The following is a 25,253-nucleotide window of genomic DNA, read 5'->3' as shown; positions in this document are numbered from 1 at the left end:
GAGCGTGAGGTGATCCAAAGGTGGCGGCAGCACTACGAAGAGCACCTGAATGGCGATGTAACAGACGAAGATGGCGGTATGGTGATGGACCTGAGGGAAAGCGCGCAGGATATAATTCTACCGGCTCCGGATCTTCAGGAAATCCAGGAGGATATTGGCCGGCTGAAGAACAACAAAGCCCCTGGAGTTGACCAACTACCAGGAGAGCTATTTAAACACGGTGGTGAGGCACTGGCTAGAGCGCTGCACTGGGTCATTACCAAGATTTGGGAGGAGGAAGTTTTGCCGCAGGAGTGGATGGAAGGTGTCGTGTCCCATCTACAAAAGGGCGATAAGCTGGATTGTAGCAACTACCACGCAATCACATTGCTGAACGCCGCCTACAAGGTACTCTCCCAAATTTTATGTCGTCGACTAGCACCAACTGCAAGAGAGTCCGTGGGGCAGTACCAGGCGGGTTTTATGGGCGAACGCTCCACCACGGATCAGGTGTTCGCCATTCGTCAAGTACTGCAGAAATGCCGCGAATACAACGTACCCTCACAATCTCTATTCATCGGCCGCATATGATACAATCGATCGAGACCAGCTATGACAGCTAATGCACGATTCCCGTATAAACTGACACGGTTGATCAAAGCAACGATGGATCGGGTGATGTGCGTAGTTCGAGTTTCAGGGGCATTCTCGAGTCCCTTCGAAACCCGCTGAGGGTTACGGCAAGGTGATGGTCTTTCATGTCTGCTATTCAATATCGCTTTGGAAGGGGTAATACGAAGAGCAGAGATTAACACGGGTAGTGCAATTTTCAATAAGTCCGTCCAGCTATTTGGCTTCGCCGACGACATAGATATTATGGCACGTAACTTTGAGAAGATGGAGGAAGCCTACATCAGACTGAAGAGGGAATCCAAACGGATCGGACTAGTCATCAACACGTCGAAGACAAAGTACATGATAGGAAGAGGTTCAAGAGAAGACAATGTGAGCCACCCACCGCGAGTTTGTATCGGTGGTGACGAAATCGAGGTGGTAGAAGAATTTGTGTACTTGGGCTCACTGGTGACTGCCGAAAATGATACTAGCAGAGAAATTCGGAGACGCATAGTGGCTGGAAATCGCACATACTTTGAACTCCGCAAGACGCTCCGATCGAATAGAGTTCGCCGCCGTACCAAACTGACAATCTACAAAACCCTTATAAGTACGGTAGTTCAGTACGGACACGAGACCTGAACGATGCTCGTGGAGGACCAACGTGCACTCAAGGAAAGTGCTGCGAACCATCTATGGTGTGGTGCAGATGGCAGACGGTACGTGAAGGAGGCGTATGAATCACGAGTTGAGTCAGCTGTTGGGAGAACCATCCATCGTTTACACCGCGAAAATCGGACGACTGCGGTGGGCCGGGCACGTAGCCAGAATGTCGGACAGTAACCCGGTGAAAATGGTTCTCGACAACGATCCGACGGGCACAAGAAGGCGAGGTGCGCAGCGTGCAAGGTGGATCGATCAGGTGGAAGATGACTTGCGGACCCTCCGTAGACTGCGTGGTTGGCGACGTGTAGCCATGGACCGAGCCGAATGGAGAAGACTCTTATATACCGCACAGGCCACTTCGGCCTTAGTCTGAATAAATAAATAATCAACAAACATTGACAGCTGATAGTGCATATTTCAATAAAAATAAGCTTCTTCAGCTGAAAAACCAGCTTATTCAGCTTAAATTGTTTGTTGGGTAGTAGACGGATTTCAGGATTTTGTTTCGTTCATATGATGAAGGCAGATAGATTATTAAATTAAATTATTAAAACTAAATAATCACCAAGTTTCAGTTTCACATATCACAGGCAGCTACAACAATATTTAGTGAAGTGAAGAAAACTTAGGGATCACTCATTTGAAAGCAGACAAGCTAAGGATTATTTAAATAAGAACCACATGCCTATCCAACAATCCTAAAATACAAGATCACCCAGTTTTAACCGTGGACTATTGACGTCACAGCATTCCAATCTAAGGCGAATTTTCTGTTGATTGATGGATGCCTATTACACATAGCTTTCGACTGTCCCTTGAAGGTTTGTTAAGCTAACCAAAAGCTAGTCACTAATTCCTTCCCCCAAAACAAACAAACGAACCACATCTCGTGGCAAGTGGATCATTTCCGCGAGCCGTAAATTAATTTCCACTCAATCTAACAGCGATCGCACCGATGAACCAGACCCAGTAACTCCCATATTTGGAATGGATGCAGGGCCGCCATGTGTTGGTGCCTGAACAGTTAACAACATATCAAACTCCCATTATTCAGCGATCGCTAAGTGGCTCCTTGCACCAATGAGCAATCAATATTTAACGTTGTGGAAGCTCAACCAGAGGCGCACACGCAATTCATGAATAATCATCGCGGGTATTGGTTTTATATTTATTCATGGACATTAAAAATAGCAGAAATTTATTATGTTCACAATTGCAGCGTGGTGCAGTGTATAAAACTTTTTCTAGCCTGGCAGGATGATTATTTTTTACTGAGATCAGTATTAAGATTGCTGATAATAATTTCAGATCAATAAGAGAAACCCTCAAAATAAAAAATAAATAAAAATATTTTCTAAGCAGTAGGCTTAGCCGTATTTAAAACTTTACGGAGCCGCATCTTAAAAGTTTTGTGTTAAATTCAATAGCATAGTTTTGTTATCAAATTCCTCCGCTATTATGGAACATCCACAGTTATGTAACGCTTTTTACGAATTGTTATGATAATATTTACGAATTTCGAAAAACTTTTTGTAGCAAATCTGCATCGGTGCTGTGTTTATTTCCTTCGCGATAAGACGAATCCTGTATATGTTCAGTAACTTAAATATGGCCATATTCAGTCACAACTAAGTTACTGTAACCAGATTCGCTTGAGTTGTGCTGCTTAGGATCGAGGAATAAATCTTTATTTGCAAATTCTTATTTCCTCGTCCTTAACATTCTCAGAAAGCTTCACTCACCCTTAGATGTGTATAGATAAGCTTCGTTTTGTATGAATTTCAATCAGCTTGTGCATCTACCATGGTCCCCATGGTAGGTACGTGCGTACGGTACGGAGAAAGAAAACATTCACGGTTGGTCACAGTGCGTGGGAACTCTGCCACATTTGGGAAGTTTATCGTATTGGCTAGATACGCATTTTACTGCACACGCTTTTCGATCATCGGATTCGGTTTCAACCAAATAGGGCACCCCTGAGCCTGCTGAACAAGTGCTTCTGCTGAGCAGGTGAAAGAAATATGGACTTGACTGGAGCACAATCAGTAATATGGGTGCATTTATATTTCTATATTTCTTTACGATAAACCAGCGAACGCGGCCCAGTTTGGAATGCGAACCGGTCACGGAGCAGCCGGGACCGGTTTGAGTGCTCTGTTTTCTCCACGGAGATCTTCGCGAATGCGATCGGCTGGAGCTGATGCGATGCTGATTCGAAGTAACCATTGTCGTCATCGTATTGTCATCAGACCAACAGTGGGACGCCTTATTTTTTTATAATTAAGTGGTCCATAAATTGGTCGTATTTTTCAAGTTATCAAAACTTGTCGTAAACTGTTGTATTTATCGTTGCGGATTATTGTGTTTGCGCGATTTTAAAAGAGGCTTATCGCGTTTTAAATACATTGTTTTCGTTTTTATTTTGTGCACAGCTATCTCAAGGAGGCAAGGCTTTTTTATCAATTCTTTTGGAATCCTCTGAAGTGTCTCCTCACTTTGCCTTGTTGATGCCTTTGGCCAACTCAGCTCAATATAAAAATTCAGTATTTCTAAAATAACCGTACATAAAAAATTAGGGCTCGACTCTTTCACGTGTTGCCATTTGCAAAAAGGTTCTCCTTGGTGTTATTTCTCCACACATTTTTGAAAGTCAAATCGGTAACTAAGCTTAGAAACCTAACAGTTAATAATACAGTTAATAATACACTTGAATTGAATTGAATTCTATTGATTTAATCATTTCACTTGCCCTGTCAAAACGTAGCATCTACGATTTGACAAGGCATGCAAATTGAACAACTCAGTTGAATAAAATTGACCAAAAGTTCAACATGTTCAACTTTCTTTTCGTTCGAGTAAGTTTACAAAAGGTGCTTAGACGTTCAAATCGTGTTCAATTCAAGCGACTTGCTCTATTCACCTGCCCTGCCAGAACGTAACATAGCTGTGGAAGTATTCAGGCCGCATTGTACTCTCGTGCTCAGCTGCAGGAAGGAAGGACTCCCTGCTATTCTTATTCCAAGTGTACTTCTCAGTGCCTATTGATCCCGTTGCGATCTTTGTCTGGACCCCATGCCTTCATATTTATATTGGACTTGTTTGCGGCAGTAAAACTCCGACAAGCCGTGGTAATCTTGCAAGGACACTATTCTATAAATTATAAATATCTAAACATATTTTACCAATTTCGGTATTAGGATACCGAAAAGAAATTGCGGTATCAAGGTCGTCCAATCCTTTGATTGCTGAAGCCTTAAGATGTTCTCGATGTGCCAGTAAGCTCCGAACCAGTATTAAAGGTTTTAGCAAATAAACAACAAGTAATTCAATTTACAATGTTGAGAAAACTCATATGTGAATATGTACATTATGTGGAAGATATTGATTTGGAAAATGTATTGGAGGTAACCACTTTCCCTTCTCGGGGAACCTCGAGCTCGTTCAGTAGCCGCTAGGTGGCGAAGGCCGACGGAGGTCCTTCGTAGCTTAGTTGGTTAAAGCAGTCTAGCGTACTGTAGGATCATGGGTTCGAGTCCTATCGAAGGGAAAGTATTATTATTAATATCTTTATTAATGAGGTTTTCGGCCCTGGACCGGTTCGCCTCGTAGGGAAGGGAAAGTAGTTCCCTTCAATACATTTTCCAAATCAATATCGAATTAATGCTTGACGACTGTGGGTATATAACGGAACGTGTAGTTTTCCGGCTGTAGCAGTCTTGTAACGCAGCAAAAACAAGTTTACTTCTGCATCCGACGGTTTCGGTAATTTATTTTACCTTTCAAAGATTTTAAAATTATTTTGCAATTAGTTTCTTATTACAATTTGTTTCAGGCCCACCATATGTTTACTCACGGTAGATTGTTTTTTTTTTTGTACATATAATAGTGTTACAAACTAATATTGTCCATCCAAATTTGAAATGGCGCCCGCTTTGGCTGAAAAAATTATTTAGTTGAAAACCCATTTCAAATTATTATTAATCCTACTCACTGCTATAAAACCCTGAAGCTTTTCTGCCTTCACTATGCTTTCCGTTTTAATTTTAATCTTCTCCTACGCTTTTGAGCACTGCACCTAATAGCTGTCTTCGAGTCTAACTAACACATTATAAGATATTTAGTTCTTAGAAATGTGCCACATTACAAACAACACGAACAGTATTAATAGAAGAACAGATACAGAAGGTCTACATGCAATTTATGCAAGTATTTTACATGAAGTAGGGAAGATAAACAAAACCAAAAAAAGGAAAGATGAACAGCAACAACACACACACAATAACAGAGTATCCCCATTGCCCCCGAGCTGCAGCGTCGATGGAGAAGGGACCAGCAAATAAGCGTCGGTTTGGAGCGAAATCCAGCACAGTGAGCAGTGTTTGGTCTCGGGTCGTCGGGGCGCCAGCGAACCGGAAGTCTTCTGCCAACCGGAATCGTTGGACCGACCTCGGCACTCGAATTGCCAACCTGCTGAAGAAAGAAGAAAGAAGAAGGAAGTGCTTCGGGTATGTAGGGCACCGCCAGTGCGGACGTCATCCACCACCGGAACTGTCGGACCACCTCTGCAACCCGAAGACGAAGACGGCGCAATGCGCGAAAGCGTCCCCTGCGATAGCCGCCGGTAGTCGGGGCACCATCAGTGCGGAAGTTTCCTTCACCGGAACTGGTGGACCACCCTCGACGCCGGAGGAAATCAGGAAGATTCGAGTGAGGAAGTTTATGGAACAACCGCCGAGGGATCGAGACAACGTAGCAGTGAATCTCAGCAAGCCAGTCGGCGAACTAGCCTAAGCTAGGGGCCGGAATTTTAAATGAAGTGCAAGAGCACAGCACACCCCACTCCCCGAAGTAGTCCCAGCATCCCGTGGTTCCGGGGGATCGAGGCAAAGAGGATAAGGGATCCGGATGTATCCGGGAGGCACATTTTTAGCAGGTCAGGCAGGAACCCAGCCCTGTTCGTCTTCGAGGTGTCTGTCACGCAGATTTTTGATGGCCTTTTAACCCTTGTAAAAAAAAAGTACATATATTGGAGGTCTACTAGATCAACAGAGTAATCCATAGGTTCCCGAGCTTGTATGTTAGTTTGAGAAGCCCCATGGGACATCATTACACCACTATATACAAATCATAACATTCCCAGAATATCTACGATACCATACATGAGCTATTCCAACTCATAAAAATAGTTGAGACATCGAAGATTTTCATGTTGATCGTTTTCAATATTTGGATCTGTACTCAAGAACCGTTTGGAGTTTCGAAGATATTGAACGAGCTCTGTAGTGTGTCTGTAATGGTGTAATGAAGTCTCGTGGAGCTACTCGAACTCATAAAACTAGTAGAGACATCGAGGATCTTCACGTTGATCGATTTGAACAATAAGATCTGTACTCAAGGTCAGTTAGGAGAGTCGTAGATTTCGACCAAATTATGAAGTGTGTCTGTAATGGTGTTACGAGGTACTGGGGAGCTATTCCAACTCATAAAACCAGTGAGGATATCAAAAATCTTCATGTTGATCGATTTGAGTATTAGGATCTGAACTCAAGGATAGTTTGGAGTGTCGTAGATTTCGAACGAATTCTGTACTTTGTTTGTTATGGTGAAACGAAGTCCCGTGGAGCTATTCCAACTCATAAAACTAGTAGGGACATCAAAGATCTTCTTGTCGATGGATTTGAATATAAAGATCTTAGTTAAAATTAGTTTGGAGTTTCGTAGAAGTTCAACGAATTCTGTATTGTTTCTATATTGGTGTAACGAAGTCCCGTGGAGCTATTCCAACTCATAAAAATAGCTGAGACATCGAGGATCTTGTTGATCGTTTTGAATATTATGATCTGTACTCAAGGACAATTTTGGGTGCTGTAGATATTGATCGATTTCTGTAATGCGTCTGTAATGGTTTTACGAGGTACCTTGGAGCTATTCCAACTGAAAAAAACTAGTGAGGACATCGAAGATCTTCCTGTTGATCGAATTCAGCATTAAGATCTGTGCTCAAGGATAGTTTGGAGTGTTGTAGATGTCGAACAAATTCTGTAGTTTGTCTGTAATGATGTAACGAAGTCCCGTGGAGCTATTCCAACTCATAAAACTAATGAGGACACCGAAGATCTTCATGTTGATCGATTTGAATATTAAGATCTGCACTCTAGGACAGTTTGGAGTGTCGTAGATATTGGTCGAATTCAAAGGTGTGTCTGTAATGGTGTTACAAGGTACCTTGGTATTCCAACTCATAATACTTGTCAGGACATCAAAGAGCTTCATGTTGATCTATTTGAACATTAAGATCTGCACTCAAGGATAGTTTGGAGTGTCGTAGATGTCGAACGTATGTCTGTAATGATGTAACGAAGTCCCGTGGAGCTATTCCAACTCATAAAAATAGTTGGGACATCGAAGATCTTCTTGTTGGTCGATTTGAATATTAAGATCTGAATTCAAGGACGGTTTGGAGTATTGTAGATATTGAAAAAGTCTGTTATACTGCTGGACAGGCGCAGGATTTTATCATTAAGCATTACAATTTCAATTATTTAACAAGAATATGGTAAAGTATGGTGTTGATTCCTAAGAACATCAAAGTTACAGCTCAAGGATAGTTTGGATCCTCTAGATCATCGTAGTGCCTGTAACCTGACCTGTGCAAAATTTTTCCTGGATGGAGCAGTTAATTTTGAACATTTTTGCTGAAGAAAGCAAGGCTCTATCTCCTAAAACTGATTTTTGACAGCAGATTTTCGTCTTGGGTCATATATGACCCATCCGTATTGAATCGGTTAAGGTAATTCCGAAGGAGTGTTTAGGGAAGTTCCCGTAGGAACTTCTGGAAATTTTTCGGATGATCTCTTGGCAGAATTTTTCTAAGGAACTCCTAAAGCGATTTCCGGAATCACTGGAAGAATTCTTGGAAGAATTTCCTGAAAAACTTCCGGAGGAATTTCAGAAAAAACTTCTGTAGAAACTCCTGGAAGTACTTGCCGATGTATTTCGGAAGAAGTTCCTGGGGTAACTTCCGGAGCAACTCCTTCGGGAATTTCCAAAGAAAATCCTGGAAGATTTTCAGGAGGAACGCTGGAATAATTCTTAAATGACCTCCCGGGATAATTCCTGGAGGAATTTCCGGAACAATCTCTTGAAGAGTTTCCGGAATAACTTCTGCAGGTATTTCTAGAGGAATATGCGAAAGAGCTCGTGAAGGAATTTCTGGAGCAATTCCTGAAGGAATATTCGGGGGAATATTCTTGGAGGAATTTCCTGAAGAACTTTTCGGAGGATACTCTTGAGGAATTTCAGGAGGAAGTCCAGGAGGTATTGCCAAATGAACTCTTGGAGGAATTTTCGAAGAAACTCCTGTAGGAATTTCCGGAAGAACTCCAGGAGGAATGACTGGAAGAATTCTTGGAAGAATTTCCTAAACAAATTCTGGTGGAATTTCCGAAGAAACTTCTGGAGGAATTCCTGGAGATACTTGCCGAGGAATATCGAAAGAAGTTTCTGAAGTAACTTCCAAGGAACTCGTTTCTGAAGAAACTCCTGGAAGATTTTCAGGAGGAACTCCTGGAATAATTCTTGAAGGACTTTCTGGAGGAGCTTCCGGAAAAAAAAATCTTGAAGAGAACTTCTGGAGGAATTCTTGGAGGTACTAGCGGAGGTATTTTAGATCTCCTGGAAGAACTCTTTAAAGAATTTCTGAAATCCTGGAGGACTTTCATTTGAGCTTTTTGAGAAATTTTCAAATCAAACCCCTGAACAAGGAGTTAGCAGGAATATCGGGAGGTATTTTCGGATGAACTCCAGTCAGATTTTCCGAAGTAATTCTTGTACGAATTACTGGAGAAATTGCAGTATGAATTTCCGAAGGAACGAAGAAACTCGTTGAGGAATACCTGAAATAATATGCGGAGGTATTTCCGAGGCAGTTTTTGGAGTTATTGCCGGAGGAGCTCCGGAATATTCGAAGGCGCTTCTTGAGGCATTTTTGGTGGAACTCGTGGAGAAATTTTAAGAAGAACTGCTTAGGAGGAATTCTCGGAAGAATTTTTGAAGAAACTCGTGGAGGAGTTTTTGAAGAAATTTCCAAAGGTGTTTTTGGTGGAATAGTGCAGTAAATCTAATATTGACAAATATTCAATGTATAAAATAAGTCCACGTTAACTGGAAATTATCTATCATCCCATGGCGACAATATTTTTATCGGCGCACAGGTCCACTAAAAATCCAAAAATCTTCAAATACTAAACCTTAACGTTAAGCCTGAAAAACTGAAAATCTTGAAAACCCGATAACGAAATATTGCCGTTTTTTTCACATTTTATGCAAAAAAAAATCGTTATGTCAAAATACAGTAAATTATAACGAAAATCAAAATTTTGTTATTATATTGTATATTTATGTGCAAAATTGTGAAAAATAAAAAATATCATTTTTTAGAATTGTATTTTAGAAGCATGAAAGAAAAGTCCCGAACACCCCTAACCCAGCTGCCGAAAGCAAGGTTTCTGCTGGCTGGTTATTACGTCATTTTCGTCATTACGTCGAACATATTACGTTTTACATAATTTCATTTTGGCAACAAAATGCCAATTACGTCGATTTTTGTTACGCAAAACAGATGTAATATCACATACGATTTACGACGGCGATGATGTGCATCAAATCTGATGTGATATTACAAATTTTTTTTTACTGTGTACTGATCCGGTATAGCACGTATGGAAAGCCTACTTATTTATAACCCCGAAACGTTAACGTACATTTAAAAGCCAATAATTTACGTCTCATGAATCAATCATATTCTTCGGTTTTTACCTTATCTTAGGACATTTTGCTTCAAAACAAATTTGCTTATAGGGGAACTGCTCCGTTTTCCATCTCACATCACATCGTTTTAATTTGAGAACGAAATATCAAATACGTCAACTTTTTACTACATCATTCAGATGTAATAAAGCATCTTATTTACGACGGGGATGATGTGCATCAAATCTGTTGTGATATTACTTTTTATTTTTACTGTGAACATACATTCATCTCATCACAAAACAAAGAAATGCAGCACCAATCTCAGTGATATCCTCAGTAGTTGGGTTGGGGGATATTCAATTCGATTTGCGATCAATTAAATTCACTAAACGAAAGATTGGGCAGAAAAATTGAAGATTTTTTGTTGGCGTTTGGTGTGTTTTGGCAGAACCCCGACCATATTATTATGCTACCTAGTGTTCCATGAACTATCAATGGAAAGGTGTCAAGTATGAAGGAGAAGCATAAAAAACATTCCGCCCAACGTGGGGCTCGAACCCACGACCCTGAGATTAAGAGTCTCATGCTCTACCGACTGAGCTAGCCGGGCAGATGATGGAACGAGAATTGATTATAATTAATTACTTCATGCCAGCGAACATATCACGATTACATTCTTTGCGTCCACTAGTGCGGCACCTTTTGATGATGAAAATAGCAGAGGCGCCCCGAAAACAAGAAGCGTGTGAAACATAAGGCGGTAAATTAATTAACCGTTGGCGCTTCGCACAAATCCATTGGGCGCGGAATAGAAAGTTAATAGAATATCACCGGCTGGTTCGCGTTTGAGCGTGTAGGTCACCGTCGCATCGGCACAGAGCTGGTACGTGATATTTCGGGTGAAAAATTAAACACTGCCAAATGGTGAAGGCAGTGATTAATTTTGATGATTCGTCCAAACAACATACATCATATGTCCCTGAAGAAGAGACATCAGCGCTCCGAAAGTACGCTGACGGTGGAACGGGCAACTTACAACGCATCAAACCTGCACGCCCGTTTGAAACCACTCAAAATTGAGTGGAAAACCACTCATTTTCAGTAAAAGTGGAACAACTCAAAAATTGAGTAAACCAATGTTCACTCATTTTTGAGTAAAGACCGAAAGATGTCAAAAAATGACTAAAATCTACTCAAATTCGTCATCAAAGAAAAGTGTAATATTGATTACTTTTCACTCAAATTGCGCAATTTTTTTTTTAATTTTTGCGATTTTACCTGATTGAATAATATTCAAATTGTGTTTAGAAAAAGAATAATCTTTGTATTTTATTTAAACAAAAAATATAAAAAAAAATTCATCTACCTACGATTGTTGAGGATTACATAAAGTACATATTCAATTTTATACTTGGTGTATTTGTCGGAGCTGTATCCATTCTTTGTTCTTCAGTCCCGTCGTCCAGCGTAAAGATCTGAGAACTCCTGGTTACGACTCCGGTTTCACGCCAGAACTCGATCACGTTGCCGTACTGGTTACTGGCGATCAGTGGTGATACGCCGGCCTCCGGAAATTGTCACAATCAATTGATTGATTATGGGAGTAGTGGCTGGTCGACCGCGGTGCTGCTGGCGTTGATTGATCTTGGGTTTCCTTCCACTATTGATTTTTTGTCGTTGATCATATTGTAGGACCAGTTTTTATCGGATTCGTTGTGCTATGTATTATTTCAGCGTAAAAATCCGGAATTGAAGAAGTTGGGATAAGAAATCGTATACTATAGCAGGTAAAAGATCACACCAACTGGTCCTCCATAAACTGATTTTTATGCTCCTTTGGGCTGCAATATCAAGAGATTCAAACATGTTTAAACATTATGAGGATATTTCTACCTTATTCTTGATACAACTTACCTTTGATATCCACGACGATCTCCGGTTAACGCCTTGGTCATTTCAGATTCATTCAAAATTGTAGGAATTTTGAAACTATTTCTTTATTTCCTCGCTTCAACGACAACTTGAAATTTTTCACTCAATTTATCTTTTCTGCATTAATTTACAATATGATTATATATTACTCAATTCATAAAATTAATTTACTCATTTTTTGACATATGACGCGAATTTACAAAATTGAGTAAAAGTTAAACATGAATTGAGTGGAATCAAATGGGCGTGTGGAAACGTACGTCCCACGGCACAGATGATAGAAAGAAATTAAGGAATATCCCAGGGTTGGTAGCGAGTTACTTTGGAAATACAATGGTGTCTTTTTTTGGCTATAGATCGTAAACAATAGAATTATGAGGATGTGCGTTTTTTTTTTCAGATCAAAGATTATTGGGCAACAAGATTTTTTATTTGTAAATTTAAGTCACGCCTGCAAAAACCGTAACTTTCCGGCCTGTATTTCTGTTTCAACGTGAATGATCATTCTTTATCCTAATTCCAATTTTTTCTCGACATCTAATCTTTTCTAGATTATAATACAACAAAAAAACGCATCTGGTGGTCAAACAAATGTTATTCTTGAGATCAAAAATATGATTTCCAAAACTTTTCTGTTGTTTGGAGCCTGAAATGTTGGCTATTAAAAACATGCGTTTTCAAAATAATAATATCATTGTGGATACAGAAAGATATTGCAGCCATTAATATGGGAAGTATTCTAAATATTCTAACAAAATGTTGCTGCATTTCGAAGATCATTCGAATTATGTATAGATAGATTTGACAAAATAGCAGAATATTCGGTCGTTACCAGCCCTGGTTAGCCTTGATACACACTTGTGGTGCGTCGCTCAAGAACGCGAGTGGCGGGAAACTAAGCGCGCGTAGACTTCAAGTGCTGCTGAAAGCTGATGATTTATAGGGCAATGATGGGGGAGAAATGTATGATGAGGCGGAAAATTTCGAACTACAGCAAGCACACGGCATTTTAGGAATGGACAGAGCCCTAAAGAGTGAACACATTTAATTGGATGTTTGATTAGGAAATATGTGTGTGTCGCTATGCCGGCTCACAATATATCTCCGACCTATGAGCCATGCTCTTGAAACGGTTTGATTTGTTAGTCTAGGCCCTCAAATTAATTTTGTCGGAAAGTATTTGAATGTTGGGGATTAAACCATGGGGAGATTGCTAGTAGAGATAGCGCTGTTTAAGAAATGATAGATGTGTTGCTCTTTTTTCCCCGACAGGAAATGGTTCAATAATCTCAGGTTCTATAAATTCTTTTAACAAAATATTTAATATATAATAGGTTCTCAAATAGTAGTACATACTTACTTGTTGGGCTATAGCTCCTCCTTGACGAGGCTACGCCGAATGGAGTAACCCTATCCACTGGACTCGATCTTACCGCTGTTGATACAAATGGTTTTCAACAGCTGCTCATAGTGTTGTTTGGAATTCTTAAGAAAATGAAGAGAAGTGCCAAGGGACCGGATCAAATAGCTAACGTAAATGTTTACAAATAAAACATAAAATATACATCTGCGTACAGTATAAACATCAGAGAGAACAGAGAGAAGTCATTAGTAGATAAATATTTCTTTTTCACATTCCCATAAGGTCAATACTATTCTAGTTCACAATATGAAAAATAAAATTCCGCAGTGATAATGCCTTTCTTGATATAATCGTTACGCTTCGCCTTACACGGAGATTTTCGTTATCCATTATTGGGTACTTTTTTGTGCTATCTCTTTCTCTCTGAAGAAAAATTAGCATTAGCATTAGCATTGAGCAATTCGCACAAATTCGTAGGTGGTACAAGCCAAGACTATTGTATGAGAGTAGCATCACTTTCATCCGTTACCACAGATATTGATTTGGGACTAATCACTATCTCTTAGATGGAAGCAATGCACCCTCCAATAGTCGAGATCTGTCCTGGCCACGTCCTTGCGAATGCTGAGGAAGGGGAAGGATGATTTGTTGGACACCTACTTAAGAAAGATGCAGAGAACTCTACGACCTCTCATAGGTGCCACGGGAGGTTTTGGGATTGTGTGGAAGGTTATAACAGTAGGAATCGTTTTGGTAGAACGTGAAACACAGAAAGAACTAAGATAGAAATACAAAGTAGGAAAGGGACGAGCCTGGAATTGAACCCACGACCTCCTGCTTATAAGGCAGAAGCGGTAGCCACTAGACCACCGAGCTCGTCTATCTCTTTCTCTCTGAAGAAAAATTTACCAATTTTTTTAAATTCGGCGGCTCAACCCATTAATGAGTTATGCCGCCGAACTTCAAAAATGGGTAATTTTTTCTGCAGACAGAAAGAGATGACATATAAAAGTACCCATTAATGGGTAAATTGAGTTTCTCCGTGTAGTGTAATAAATTCCAACAATAATTGCCTACCTACCTTTCGAAATGAAGGGTCGGTCGTTATCAAATTCAATAGTGATCAACAAGGCTTTGTTCTCTGGCGAATGCATCTTGTTGCAAGAAAATCGGTAAAGGATTACTGTACAAACATTAGGCTACTGTTTTCCTTATCTCGTGAGCACACACACATGCACACGGAGAGACAGACATTTGTTCAGTACGTCGAGCTGTGACCTGGTAGATTAAGGTTATTCGTTATTCGTCATCTCTGAAATAGTATTGAGAATATTTCATAGAAAAAAAAAATATTAATAAAATCGTTGATGTGCGGTTTCCGTCCATATTAAAATTGCGATCCTTCCTCCTGTCCATTGCACAAGAAAGGGAAATTAATGAAGAATAATTTTGATGTTGTAGTGGAGATTATTCTGAATCATTGTGAAACCGTTATGGCTGTCTACAACAGAAACGATGTGCGATGTCACGGTAACTGGAGAGCCGTATCGAGTTCCCCCTGATAACGGCAACTGGGTGACAGATAGAACGGGTATGGCTACGATACAAGCTGTGGGCAGGGCATATTCCCTATTCAAGAAGTGGTGGAGAGTTCATGGGAAGCGTCTTCATATGGAACTGCTATGCACCTCCAAGGTGAACCGTGGAGCAGTTCAGCCAGATATTGGATCAGTTAACCGACCAGCTGATCGGACGAAGACCGCTGATCATAGGAAGTGACTTCAATGCCAGGGCCGTGGAATAGGGCAATCGAATGACCAACACAAGAGGATATATCCTGCAGGAAGTTCTAGCGAATCTAGATTACGATTGTGCAATGAAGGCTCCATGAGCACATTTCGGATAAATGGGAGGGAGTCTATCATCGACATCACGTTCTGCAGTCCTTCGTTGACGGCAAGCATGTACTGGAGAGTTAGTGAAGAATACACCCACAGCGACCACCAGCTGATCCGCTACCGTATTGGCCAACGAAACCCTGGTGCAACACGTATAAGGATAGCAAGTGAACGAAGGTGGAAAACGAAAGCTTCCAACAAAGACCTATTTGTTGAGGCACTTCGACCAGACAGCAGTACCAGCGGCTTGCGACGCTACAATGCCACAAAAACTAGAACCGAGAAGCAATTGGCGTCCAGCTTGCTGGTGGAACGACAGGCTAAGTACGCTACGCGCTGCTTGCCTCAAAGCTCGGAGGCGGGCACAGCGAGTAAGGACGGAACTAAAGAGAGAGGAACGCAAAACTAGGGCCGCACTGAAACGGGTTATCAAAGTTAGCAAGTCAGACTGCTACAACGAGCTGTGCCGAGAAGCGGACGCCAACCCCCGGAGGATGCGTATCAGGTCATGATGGCAAAGATCAAAGGCCCGTCGACGCCAGCTGAAATGTGCCGGGACAAGTTGAAGGCAATTGTGGAGGGTCTTTTCCCGAAACATGATCCGACCATGTGAAGAGACATGAGGAGATCGGTACTGCGCAGTGGTCACGATGGAGGTGAAGAACGCGTTCAACAGCGCCAGCTTTGAAGCCATCACGGCACAGGATGCGGATCCCTAACTATCTGTGCAACATCCTGAAATATTATTTTCAGGGCAGAACTCTACCTTCGTTCGTGCCGTAATAGGTTATTTGGCCGAATAGGTTATTTGAGTGAATAGCTCATTTGGCCGAATAGGTCATTTGACCGAAAAAGTCATTTGGCCGAAAAGGTCATCTGGTGGAATGACAAAATTATTTGGCTGAATAAATTATTTGAACGAACATGTTATTTGGCCGAATAGGTCATTTGAAAAGAGAGAAATGAGATGTGATTTATTACTTATTTCCCTTTTTCCACTGTGAAAAATGAGTAGTGCGAAGTGGGTAGTAAGACGTCTCACTACTTTGAATTACTCACTTTTTACAGTGAGAAGTAGGAAATTAGTAGCGAGAAGTGAGACGTCTCACTTTTACACCTCATTTCTCACTTTTCAAATGACCTATTCAACCAAATCACATGTTCGGCTAAATATCATGTTCGGTCAATGTTTTATTCATCCAATTATCGTATTCGACCAAATGTCGTATTCGGCCAAATGACCTATTCGACCAAATGACCTGTTCGGCCAAATGGACTATTCGGCCGCATGACCTATTCGGCCAAATAACCTATTCGGCTCAATGACCTATTCGGCCAAATGGCATATTCGGCCAAATGACCTATTCGTTTATATGACTCTTTCGGCCAAATGACTTTCGGCCTAATGGTCTATTCGGCCAAATGGCAATCGGCCAAACGGGCCATCCCCGTTTGTATCATACCAAAGTACAAAAAAATACTCCTGCATCAAAACACGTGCTTATTTTGTCTCTGCTCGCCTACAAGCAGAACTCAAAGCGATGCAACAAAACGGGGTCGCAGTTTGTTCAAATTTACGTCGCGCACGGAAATGAAAATGAGAGAGAATTTTATAGAAAATTTTCTCTCTGTTCGTCTGTTTAGGAACGAGCGATGCAACACACTGCGAGCATAAGATCGATGCCTTCTCATATTACGATTGCGTTTGAATCTTTGTTTACAAAAGCAGATAAATCGTTTTGAAAAAATCGCATTGAATTTGCGTCAGTCGCGTCGCATCGCACGTCGCGTTTACTCTGGCTGGTACCTAAAACATCAGTAGCAACATATATGTAGAGCACACCATAAGAAATCAGTAGAAAACGCTACATTTATCAAAGCTGTTTGTGGTATGTTCGAAATATGCGTAGTGTAGTAAAGTCACTTTTATTCTTTCAAAAATTTTCTACAAGTGACTTACTACTCGAAAAGTAGTATTCTAGTTTACTACTACTTTTTATTCATACGATCAATTTACTCACCAAAGCATGCACATCGATCGACCCAGGACTGTTTATCTCAGACAAGGATATAGTAAAGAAACGTATGGATGAATTTTTGTCCATACTTTCTAACCTACTTTTTACTTATGGGTCCTGTACATCACTCGGCAAAGAGGTGATTTGAAAGATTTCCTTCCTAAGCGATGTCCAGCTATCGCCTTAACCCAGGGTTGGATACAGGCTGGTGGGGGCCCGGAGCCAAACATTTTGGGGCCCCTTAGTGTACCCAATTTTGTAAGCAATTGGTAAAACAGGTAATACAGTTTCCACTTCTATCCTTGACTATTCTTGACTATTCTAGCATTCTGCTGGAATTGGAAATAAACGGAAAAAGCTCGTTTCTGCATCTTTCTTTCGGCCTACCTCCAAAGAACCTACCTCCAAATTCTAATGAATTTCCCCATGAACTACACGGACATTTGCGAATACCCATTTGAAGGGTTTCATATACCCATTATTTGCATCAACACTGATATGTCAAAAATGGGTAAATTTTTTTCACCATGAGTAGTGTACTTTTACCCCATTGTTCAGAATGTTTTCTGGTAATAAATAATGGGTAAATCAAAATTCCCTTCCAAAAGTTGAAAAATAAAGGCAGCCATTTTGCCTGTTTTCTGCGGCAGAAGAAAAACGATTAGATTATACGAGATAACTAATTTAAATTCAATTATGAGGCAATTATAACGCTGGACTATCAGGACAAGGTAAGTGTTTATTATTGGCAGCTGGAATAGTTGAAGAAAAAGGACATATGTTTCAATTACAGAAATCCACTATGGATGAAGCAAAAGTAGCCGATCAGAACACTTCACCTTCAGCAAATCCAGCGGTCCACCGAGGAGATGAATTTAGATTGAATTGTGTATATAACAATTTAACACGGAATATCGACGGAACCGAGTGATTCATAGTGTTTAGGACATCGCCTTTACCATGATTCCAGAAGGATGATGAAACCAAATATTCAACGTAAAATAGTGAAGTTGACGCGGATGCTGTGTAAATCTCATATTTATATAAAATAAACATTGTTGTTCCGACAAACCTTGGTGTTTGATATTTTCTTCAAATTCTCTCCAAGATATTGCGATAAATTGAAAATCCAGAAACAAATGTTCAAAAAAATGGGTAAATTTCATACATTTTCGGCAGCGAAACAAGGGGTGGAATTGACCCATTTTTTGAAGTTCAATGGGAGTACCCATTAATGAGTAAATGCGATTTACTCATTAAATGAGTTATGCCGCTTTTGTTTGAAATGGGTACGGAAGTACCCATTAATGGGTAAATGAAAGCTTCCGTGTAGTGGCAAGTGCAGAGGAATACTAGGCTTGGGCGTGGGCGAGTGATTGCATCATCAATTCCTTTCCATCCCCGATAGACCTTTAGGGGGTGGCTAGTGCCGTTATCGACAATTTACAATACTAGAGCTCTCAGAATGTGTGCATTGAGGTTGAAAAGCAAAGCCCTCGCCCTCATCCATTGGTTCCATGTGCAATTACGATTATACTGGTCAATCACGGATTAGCAACTACGGTTACCATGCTCATGCTTATGCTTAAATTTTCAAAGGAATTTCCGGAGAATTTTCCAAATGAATCACTAAAAGAATTTCTGAATGGAAACTGAAACTGAAAGAACTGAAGAGATTTTCGAAGAAAAAAATCTAAAGGAATTTGTGAAGAATTTTTGCTAAAGAAATTTTTGAAAGAATTCCCGAAGGAATTCCGAATGCATTTTCGTAGTGGAGTTTTCAAAATGATATCTTAAGATAATATTGAATGAATTCATAAAAGGACGGATTATTTAATGAATTTATAAAACGGATTCCTAAAAAGATTTCCGAATAAATCTCTGTGAGGATTTCCGAATGAATTTCGAAAGCAATTTCTACGGAAATTCTTTATGAATGTTCGAATGAATTTCCAAAGAAGTAGGGACACGGCAGGTATTTTCGTCTGTTCGTCATAGTCTCGAAAACTAATAAAAAGACGCTTTTTGTAAAACTTATTCTTACCAAATCGTAAGCTCAGGAGATACGTTCTACTATAGTGGAGTCCTAGCAAATGGACGTTGCTGTCGTTGGTTTTAGCCCCTACGACCATGGACGGAAATACATGCCGTGTCCCTAACTGGAGAAATTTCCAAACAAATATCTCGAATAATTTCCCTAGTGAATTCCAGAAATAATTTACTGTAAATAAACTTTCGTAGGAATATGCGAAACAATTCCTTAACGTGTTTCAAAAGTTTTCGTAAAGAGATTTACATATGAAGTCTCAATCCCAACGAATTTTAAACGAATTTCTGAAATGCTTCCCGAAGGTATTTCCAGTAAAATCCATTAAGGAATTGCCAAAGGAATCTCTAAAGGGTTTTTCGCGTCAATTTTTTAGGTGTTTTCTATTATTGTAATGGAATTTCGGAATGAAATCCTGGAAGAAGCTCCGAAGGAATTCCAGATGGGAATTCTGAAGCAATTCTTATAATTCGCTATTTAAAGAAATTTTCAAATTAATTTCCAGATGATATTCCGAATAGATCAATTTTCGGAGAATCTTTTTAGGAGTTTTCGTAAAAATTCCTGAAGGAATTTTAGATGGTATGGTTGAAGCAATTTCTTGATGAACTTGCAAAAGAATTCCTGAAGGCATGTCCTAATATTTAATTGTTTGAATTGATTATTTAGCTGCCAAAATTTATTTATGACATGTTTGTGTTTATCTGGAAATTAATATCAGGCACCTGGAAAAAACTTGAAAAAATCAGAAGATTTTGTTTTTACAGATGATTAGACAACCTGCCAATGAAAACTTATTCGTTATCAAAGGGTCACATGATGCTTCTCCCTTGCTAACATACAACGATGAAAACTGAGCTTCATAAAGATTCTTTCCGATGGTCACTGGTAGCGCCAATCATAGTTCTTCAGTAGGGCACCTTTTGGTGCAAGAACGATGTCTTTGACAACAAAGCGTGCTTGCGACGAGTGGCGCCCCACCTCTCACACCACAACACTTAACAAAAAACGGAAGATGGAATCGTCGGACATCACACTTGTAGCTCGGTGACGAACCAGGAGCTGCACGACCTGCTAAAAAGCCAGTACACTCCGGAGGAATCTGGCATTTTCGTGGCCTTACTTCCCGAGTCGGAAGCAGACAGAAGAGCAAAAGAGATTTTGAAAAAGACGACGAAAAGGATAGGCGACCGATTCGAAACGGGGCTGCTGTGGAAAAACGACCACTGCGAGTTTCCGGATAGCTACCCCATGGCCGGATGGCTACGCCAAAGATCGGACCATGATCGCCGATTATCTAGCGAAAGGGTACGCACACAAGGCGACGTCATTCGAGCTAGTAGCGTTTGATTACAGCAAGGTGTGGTACGTGCCATTGAACATTAATGCTGTCCAATGAGAGCTTGAAGTAGCTCGAAGTTTCTCCCTGTCCTACTCATGCCCATTTGTTGACAAAAAAGAACAAGCAGGACGGTTACAACTTCGAGCTACTTCGAGCTGCTCATTGGACAGCACTATATCTACAATCCGAGAAAGCAGAAATTTCGTCTAGTGTGGGACGCCAGAGCGGAAGTAAGAGGAGTGTCACTCAACTCAAAGTTGCTGAAGGGTCCGGACATGCTGACTGCCTTGCCGGCAGTGATCTGTTAGTTTCGGGAGCGAGAAGTCGGTTTCGGGGCAGATATAAGAGAGATGTACCATCAGCTGCGGATTAGAGAAGAAGATAAGCGAGCACAAAGATTCCTATTCCGGAACAATACGTCAGAGAAGCCAACTGTGTATGTAATGGCTGTGGCTACCTTTGGGTCAACGAGTTCACCGTGTTCGGTGCAGTTCGTAAAACAACCTGAACGCAAAGGAGTTTGCGGGACAGTTCCCGGCGGCGGCGGTGGCCATCGTCGAAAACCACTATGTCGACGACTACTTTGATAGCGCGAACACTATCGAGGAAGCTGTGAAGCGGACGAAAGAGATACGATACGTCCACTCCAGAGGCGGTTTCGAGCTCCGTAACTGGGTCTCTAGCTCCGAAGATTTCCTGGAGGCCATGGGAGAACGTAAAAAGGATCAGTGCGTACGTTTCAAAGAACAAAAGGAGTCCGATTCGATTCGAGCGAGTTCTGGGGATCGTGTGGAGCCCTGCGAGTGACGAGTTTTCGTTTTCCACCAAACCAAGAGACGACCTGGTGCCGTTCTGGTCCGGCGAGAAGCTACCAACGAAAAGGATTGTGTTGAGCTTTTTCGACCCGTTAGGACTGCTGACTGTTTTCACTTTCTACGGGAAGCTGCTGATCCAAGGTTTGTGACGCAGCGGATGTGAGTGGGACCAGCAGATCGGCGAAGAGTCCGCGGAGAAATGGAATAATTGGATCCGAAGGCTCCCGGACGTCGATGAAGTCCGCATTCCTCGCTACGATTTTCGTGGCGGATATTTGCTGCAATATGACAGCTTGCAACTGCATGTGTTTGTAGAGGCAAGCCAGGACGCGTACGACGCGCAGCATACATCCGCATAGAGACAGCTACAGGACCGTTGTGTTCGTTCATAGTGTCGAGCACCATTGCAACACATGTCAATACCACGTCGGAAGCTGCAAGCTGCAGTTTTGGGAGCAAGATTGGCGAACTCTGCCGGCAAAATCCTTTCATTAGCGGTAAAACAGCGTTTCATGTGGTCTGACTCGAAGACTGTGCTGTCGTGGATTCACTCCGACCACCGTCGGTATAAGCAATTCGTGGCGTTTCGGATCGGTGCCTAACGAGGCTCGCAGAATGGAAATGGGTTCCGACGAAGTCCAACGTAGCCGACGCGTTGACAAAGTGGGAGAAAGCGCACAGCCTGCGATCAGACGGACCATGGTTTCGCGGTCCGGAGTTTCCGTATCAACCGGAGAGCTGTTGGCCGGCGCAAGAAAAAGTTACGCCGAACAGTAACGAGGAGACCCGGGCGTGCCTGCACTTCCATGAGATCTCAGTAACCGAGCCCGTAGTAGACCCGCTGCGGTTTTCTAAGTGGAAGGTCCTAGTCCGGATGGTGTCTATCGATTCGCATCGAACTGCGGAAGGAAACGAGAAATGGCTTGAAATCGAGGCCGTTCCGGCCACCACGAGAATTAGGAGCGTGATCAAAGAAAATGTGCGAACGAAGATAGTGCCGCTAAAGCGAGACGAGTACCAGAAGGCGGAGATGTATCCTTGGAGATCGGCTCAAGGTGATTGCTTTGTGGACGAGATTCGCGTGCTTAAAAAGAACCAGCAGCAGCAGAAGACAAGCAGCCTGTACACACTGAATCCTTTCCTGGACGCCGAAGACGTACTACGGATGGATGGCAGAATAGCGCAAGGATCATCGCTGCCATTCGAGCTGCGATTCCCGATTATTTTGCCGAAAAAATCACCCATTGACCGACAAGCTGCTTGAGTACTATCACCAGCGGGTAGCCCACGGGAATGTAGAGACTGCCGTCAATGAAATTCGACAGCGCATCTACGTACAGAACCTGCGAGTAGAGATGAAGAGGATTGGGAAAGCCTACGTCTGGTGTGTTAGGTGCAGAAATGTCGACCGACAAACCCAAGGATGGCTCCACTACCGAAGTCGCGCGTAATACTGCATTTTCCACCGTTCAGCCATACCGGCGTGGACTACTGTGGGCCGCTGACTGTCACGGTTGGCTGCAGATCGGAGAAAAGGTACATCTGCCTATTCACCTGTATGACAACGAGGGCTATCCACCTTGAGATCGCTCATAGCTTGACGACTAAAGCGTGTCTGATGACGATACGGCGGTTCTTGCGTCGTAGAGGAAAGTCGTTAGAGTTTGACTAAGACAACGGCCCGAACTTCCAAGCAGCGAGCAAGATAATCGTACAGCAGATCGAGTGCGAAGACAAGTTCACGGATTCCAGAACCCGCTGGAGCTTCAACCCGCCCAGCGTACCTCACATGGGTAGTGTCTGGGAGCGATTGGTCCGGTCCCTGAAGGCAGCACTAACCGTGTTGAACGACGGGAGAACGATAACCGACAAAGTGTTGCTGACAACGATTGCGGAGGCTGAAGACCTAATCAATTCCCGGTCATTAACATACATCGGCCTGGAATTTGGAACAGAAGAAGCGTTGATGCCAAACCATTTTGTTCGTGGCTTCGGTACGAGCGGTAAAGTCCATCCTGTTCCACCTACGAGCGAATCCGAAGCACTTCGAGACCGATACAAGCGGTCGCAGCGTCTGGCGGACAAGCTTTGGGCTCGGTGGGTATCCGAGTATTTGCCGTCAATAAATCAGCAGACAAAGTGGCATACAGACGTGCCACCACTAGCAAGCGGTGATCTGGTGTACATCGCGGACGACGCAGTGCGGAAGAGCTGGATCCGCGGCATCGTGCTAGATGTCTACCCGTGGGCGAACGGCCGAATTCGACAAGCTTAAGAGTAAGTTTAGGAGGTCAGTGACGAAGCTAGCAGTGCACATTGGGCCACGCCGGGAGATTAGGAGGAAAAAATTATTTTCACCATAATGATAATATTTTAGGATCAAAGTGTCTTTAGCAAAGTCAAAGCTTATTATTTAAGCTTTATTTTGAAGTTTGTTACAATAGGGTGGCCCCACTACATTTTGAGATAAAATTTTTAACTTCTATATTTCTAATTTTAGCATTGTACGATGTTCTAGAAAGTTGTTCCTTATTTAATTTTGAGGCACTTTGCTGAAGAAACCATTGTTGTACGTCATTTGTATCATTTGTTATGATAATTTTAAATAATTATGTTAGGGTGACCCTAAAAAATCAATATTTTGATTGTAACTTTTTAGTTTTAGTTTTTATCGAAGTGACGTCTTCTACAAACTTTTAGAGCATAAAAAAATGCACGTTTTGGTTACATAACCGAGTGAATTCATTGGTGGATTGCAGAGATATTTCTGTTTTTCTTGAAAAAATCCGTTGTTTTCAAATGCCTGTATTTTTGAATGGGGGAAAAAGGGGGATCCATTTTTCCCTGGGTTAGACAGAGGAAGGGCTAAGGATTGCTCTGCATATTTTGGTATTGGGGAATTTGAGGGAATTTGGGGTTTTTCCATCATTTAAAAAAATGGCTTTATGTACGAGGAAATCAAAATAATCAGTTCTATAAGTGTTATAAAACCGAAAATTCCGCCCAATTCGTCAAAAACAAAATGTTTATAGTAATCATAACTTCCTTATATATTTCCATCGCATCTTCACTTAATATACCGATTGGTAGAATAACATGTTTAATAATATCAACGTTTATCAACGTGACAACTTTACTGAACAGACCGTAATCGTAGGTTGTTTACATCACTTGTTCAATCGATTTTACTTCAAAATCGCTAGGGTGGTATGGAAAATTAGGTTTTTCGAGCGTATTTTTTATTTAATTTTTATCTAGATTTATATTAGTGTGGTTCAAAAATTCGATTTTTCTCCACACCGATCACTCAATTCTGTCCCATGTTCTGAGTGTCCTCCGCGAATTTGAGCGAAATTGGATAACAACTGATTTAGCACGAGCCGTTTCAAGTTTGCATGGGAATTAGTATGGGGAAAGTGGATTTTTCATCCTACTGATATAGCGCTTTCCCATAAAGCGCTGGCGAAAAAAGAACCCACATGGCCAAAATCGCATGTTGAATAATCGTTACAATAATTAGTAATCGATTTTAATCCAGCTTGCGAATCTTTGGTTATGATTATTGAACTTCTCGAAACGCATCACTACATACGTGCAACATAGTAGCCAGATTTTTACGGTGCTATCTTTCGCGCCAAGAGCAGCAATGTTGCCTGTGAAGTAGTTTCGCGATAAGCTCCAAAAAACTACAACATAAATTAAAATCGATTACTAAATATACGATTATTCAAGTGATAAATCTTATTCCCAAAAAACAATAAAAAAATTACGTTCGAAAACCCTTCAATTGCTTCAATTCACCGAAATCTCAACAGCAGATTTGTTCG

General features: G+C 41.5%; 1 protein-coding gene and 1 non-coding gene across 8 annotated transcripts in view; one reads left to right on the top strand and one right to left on the bottom strand.

Moving 5' to 3' along the window:
- The window catches only part of LOC134205576 (monocarboxylate transporter 12-like), a 471,854-nt gene that overhangs the window by 343,856 nt on the left and 102,745 nt on the right, over positions 1-25,253 (top strand). The gene's annotated exons all lie outside the window — the stretch shown is intronic.
- On the bottom strand, positions 10,549-10,621 carry Trnak-cuu (transfer RNA lysine (anticodon CUU)). Its single transcript has one exon. It is a non-coding gene; the product is annotated as a tRNA-Lys (tRNA).

This window comes from Armigeres subalbatus, chromosome 1 (assembly GCF_024139115.2).
Source record: "Armigeres subalbatus isolate Guangzhou_Male chromosome 1, GZ_Asu_2, whole genome shotgun sequence".
Classification (NCBI taxonomy): domain Eukaryota; kingdom Metazoa; phylum Arthropoda; class Insecta; order Diptera; family Culicidae; genus Armigeres; species Armigeres subalbatus.
Note: the sequence above shows the minus strand (reverse complement) of the source record. Positions and strands in the feature narration are given on the sequence as shown.